The sequence below is a fragment of the Alosa pseudoharengus genome, unplaced genomic scaffold, assembly GCF_046254945.1.
Source record: "Alosa pseudoharengus isolate Yale_2024_CS ecotype anadromous, Long Island Sound unplaced genomic scaffold, YU_APseudo_1.1 YU_APseudo_1.1_scf_18, whole genome shotgun sequence".
Classification (NCBI taxonomy): domain Eukaryota; kingdom Metazoa; phylum Chordata; class Actinopteri; order Clupeiformes; family Clupeidae; genus Alosa; species Alosa pseudoharengus.
In genome coordinates, this window is record NW_027468650.1 from 12,593,673 (window position 1) to 12,597,656 (window position 3,984).

General features: G+C 40.4%; 6 non-coding genes across 6 annotated transcripts; all 6 read right to left on the reverse strand.

The window, feature by feature from the left end:
- Nucleotides 1-2,398: 2,398 nt before the first annotated feature.
- Nucleotides 2,399-2,471, reverse strand: trnar-ucg (transfer RNA arginine (anticodon UCG)). Its single transcript has one exon. It is a non-coding gene; the product is annotated as a tRNA-Arg (tRNA).
- A 303-nt stretch (nt 2,472-2,774) lies between these two features.
- Nucleotides 2,775-2,847, reverse strand: trnar-ucg (transfer RNA arginine (anticodon UCG)). The gene has a single exon. It is a non-coding gene; the product is annotated as a tRNA-Arg (tRNA).
- Nucleotides 2,848-2,956: 109 nt separating this feature from the next.
- Nucleotides 2,957-3,029, reverse strand: trnar-ucg (transfer RNA arginine (anticodon UCG)). Its single transcript has one exon. It is a non-coding gene; the product is annotated as a tRNA-Arg (tRNA).
- A 302-nt stretch (nt 3,030-3,331) lies between these two features.
- trnar-ucg (transfer RNA arginine (anticodon UCG)) lies at nt 3,332-3,404 on the reverse strand. The gene has a single exon. It is a non-coding gene; the product is annotated as a tRNA-Arg (tRNA).
- Nucleotides 3,405-3,715: 311 nt separating this feature from the next.
- On the reverse strand, nt 3,716-3,788 carry trnar-ucg (transfer RNA arginine (anticodon UCG)). Its single transcript has one exon. It is a non-coding gene; the product is annotated as a tRNA-Arg (tRNA).
- A 109-nt stretch (nt 3,789-3,897) lies between these two features.
- On the reverse strand, nt 3,898-3,970 carry trnar-ucg (transfer RNA arginine (anticodon UCG)). Its single transcript has one exon. It is a non-coding gene; the product is annotated as a tRNA-Arg (tRNA).
- Between the last annotated feature and the right edge of the window lie 14 nt (nt 3,971-3,984).

Consider the following 3,984-nt stretch of genomic DNA (forward strand, 5'->3'; position numbering starts at 1 on the left):
TGGGCAGTTATCGGGCAGCTATCTGCCTATTCATGGCTACGTTTATACCGGCAATTAAATGTGACCCATTTCCGATTTTTTTGTCATATGTGGCACAATTCTGATGTGCAGCATGGACATGTAAAAAAGCGCATGGATTCCGATATGTTCAGATCGGTTTTAGGCATCATTCTTATGTGAAAATAAATCCAATATGAATTGTATATGTATATTGGATATGCGACTGCAGTCAAAACTGGCAGATCGGATATTCCCTGTCATTTTCAACTTGAGCATCATTGAAAATGGCCACAATCTTTATGTTTTCGCATAACATTGCATACAATGTTGCTTTCAGTTTCACATGAACGCATGACTGGCAGAACAGTGTAGGCCTAATTAAAACAGAGATGTAAAAGCTGCATTATAGGCGGTAGCCTAGGCTCCTAGGCTGCCTACAGAGACGTGTTTTTTTGACGGCCTGCTTATGGGGCAGGCAGCTAGCGGAGCGTTAGGAAAGATTAAATCAATGTGATCATTTATGTTTGGGCCTTTTTTGGGCCTGAAATCACTGATACAACCTTTAAAGAGTCCAGAGTTTCTATCCAACTCCTCTCAATCTTCTGATCCGAAGTCAGACATGTTATCCAGTAGGCCACGTGGTCTTCAAGAGCCCTCCTTTATCCAAACTAATGATGAAACCCATTCTGATGCATTGATTTTTTTTTATTTGAAATGTCATGTAAGTGTCTAAAAGTCTCAAAACGTTTCGGTTTATAAAGTCCGACAAATATAAATCTCTCCAGTCACCATGTCCGATAAAAAATAATTTTCCTCTAATGTGGCAAGTGATATAGTTTTTAGGGGCTTTGGGCCCGGATGGATTTGCTGACTACGCCACAATGGGCCTTGCACCCAAAGATAATTCATATAATTCACACATCAGTAACCTTAACCCAATAAGGCGCTTAAAGGATAATTCCGGTATTTAGCACTTTGAGTCCCTTTTCTGTTTTGTTTTGGATGAACTAGAGTGGTGGACACCGAAATTTTGATGATGGGTCCTGTGTCGACTTTTCTGACTCGTTTTTTCGCCTTTGACTACTTCAGCGTGGCTGCAGGCATGCACAAACATGTCCTTCAAACAACCCTTAATGTTCAAAACTGTGCAACTCACCGAGTGGTTAATGGTGTTCGTTGATGTTCCAAAACAAGTAGCGTAGCGAAATACAGTTTCTGTCGTGTTTTATTTGGCATTTTGTAAAATCCCATTGATTTCTGTTGGAAGACTCATTGCACGTTGATATTACTGCGCCACCGGAAACGGGGGCTGTTTACATTTGGTTGTAGTCTTTCCGCGAAACCTTCTTTTACTGTCTATGCTTCAGGCTCAAATATTGAGCGGTTGTGAGGTGTCGCTCCCTTGTGCTAACTGGCCATCCCTGCTACACATAAAATACTTGATTAAAACCCCATAATATCAGGGAGAAATAAAATCAGTAATAAAGGCAACAAACCATTCGAGAAAGGTCTTATTTCACAGAGCCCAGGTAGCGTGACTGGCGTGACTTCCCAAAACCCCAAGGCTATACAGGACATACTGAAACTTTCCCCAGATCGTTATGAAATGGATAACGTACCACAATATATGATGCACGCTTGGCAGGTGGAAGACCAAAACAAGGGATTCTATAAAGAGGAAGTGCTAGGTAGCCTAACAGAAACATGGAGAGCGCCATCATACCTGCGGCAATGACGAATGTCAGAGAGGCAAAAACGGAACGGGCCTTTGACGTCTGCCACTTCGTAACGAGACATTCTGGATTTACATAGAGGCACACCCATAGTGGTTGGCTCACATCTTGTTACAGAGAGCCATTCACAATGCAGCAGTCAAAGCTCAAATGAGAAGTGGACACGCTTCTGAAACGTTTTTTTTAGACAATTCCTCCAAGCTAATGATGAAATCAATTAACGTCACTCTCACTCACTCACAAGGTGAATTGAGGCAATCTTATCTTAAATAGATAATGTTATGCAAGTGTCTAAAGATCTGTATTTCGACCATGAAGGGACTCAAAACCCTCAATCTTCTGATCTGAAGTCAGACGCCTTATCCATTAGGCCACGCGGTCTTCAAGGTATCAGTTTTAAGACAGTTTATCCAATCTGATGATAATCAATTCAGGTCTTTTGAGGGAATCTTATCTTGAATATATAAGTGTCTAATGATTTGTATTTCAACCATGAAGGGACTCGACGCACAATCTTCTGATCCGAAGTCAGGCGCCTTATCCATTAGGCCACGTGATCTTCGCGAACAAGTTATACAATTCATCCAAGCTAATAATGAAATCAATTTATCTCTATATAGAAGTTTCACCTGAAATGTTTTGTAAGTGTCTAAAGACTACTTTTTCGACCACGAAGGGACTTGAACCCTCAATCTTCTGATCCGAAGTCAGACGCCTTATCCATTAGGCCACACGGTCTTTGAAAGCAACTTGTAAGACAATTCACCCAAGGTAACAATGAAATCATTTCATATCTATTTAGAAGTTTCGACTGAAATACGCTGAAATGTTATGTAACTGTCTGAAGATTTGTATTCCGACCACAAAGGGACTCGAACACTCAAATCTTCTGATCCGAAGTCAGACGCCTTATCCATTAGCCCAAGCAAGTCTTTACAAGCAACATATAAGGCATTTCATCAAAGGTAACGATGAAATCTTTTCATATCTATATAGAACTTTCAACTGAAATGTTATGTAACTGTCTACAGATTTGTATTTCGACCACGAAGGGACTCGAACCCTCAATCTTCTGATCCGAAGTCAGACGCCTTATCTATTAGGCCACTCGGTCTTCACTAATGCGTCATAAGACAATTCATAAAGGTAATGATGAAATCCATTCCCTTGATATTTTCTTAAGTATGCTGAAATGTTATGCAAGTGTCTAAAGATTACTTTTTCGACCACGAAGGGACTCGAACCCTCAATCTTCTGATCCGAAGTCAGACGCCTTATCCATTAGGCCACGCGGTCTTCGAGAGCAACTTGTAAGACAATTCACCCAAGGTAACAATGAAATCATTTCATATCTATGTAGAAGTTTTGACTGAAATACGCTGAAATGTTAAGTAACTGTCTGAAGATTTGTATTCCGACCACGAAGGGACTCGACCACTCAATCTTCTGATCCGAAGTCAGACGCCTTATCCATTAGGCCAAGCAGGTCTTCACAAGCAACATATAAGGCATTTCATCAATGGTAACGATGAAATCATTTCATATCTATATAGAACTTTCAACTGAAATGTTATGTAACTGTCTACAGATTTGTATTTCGACCACGAAGGGACTCGAACCCTCAATCTTCTGATCCGAAGTCAGACGCCTTATCCATAAGGCCACGCGGTCTTCAAGAACAATTTAAAAGACAATTCATCCAAGGTAACGATGAAATCATTTCATATCTATATAGAAGATTCATCTGAAATACGCTGAAATGTTATGTAACTGTCTAAAGATTTGTATTTCGAGCAGGAAGGGACTCGAACCCTCAATCTTCTGATCCGAAGTCAGACGCCTTATCCATTAGGCCACGCGGTCTTCACTAATAAGACAATTCACGCTATAAGACAATTCATAAAGGTAATGATGAAATCCATTCCTTTGATATTTTCTTAAGTATGCTGAAATGTTATGCAAGTGTCTAAAGATTACTTTTTCGACCACGAAGGGACTCGAACCCTCAATCTTCTGATCCGAAGTCAGACGCCTTATCCATTAGGCCACGCGGTCTTCAGAAGAAACATATAAGACAATTCATCAAAGGTAACGATGAAATCATTTCATATCTATATAGAAGTTTCAACTGAAATGTTATGCAAGTGTCTAAAGATTACTTTTTCGACCACGAAGGGACTCGAACCCTCAATCTTCTGATCCGAAGTCAGACGCCTTATCCATTAGGCCACGGGGTCTTCAGAAGAAACAT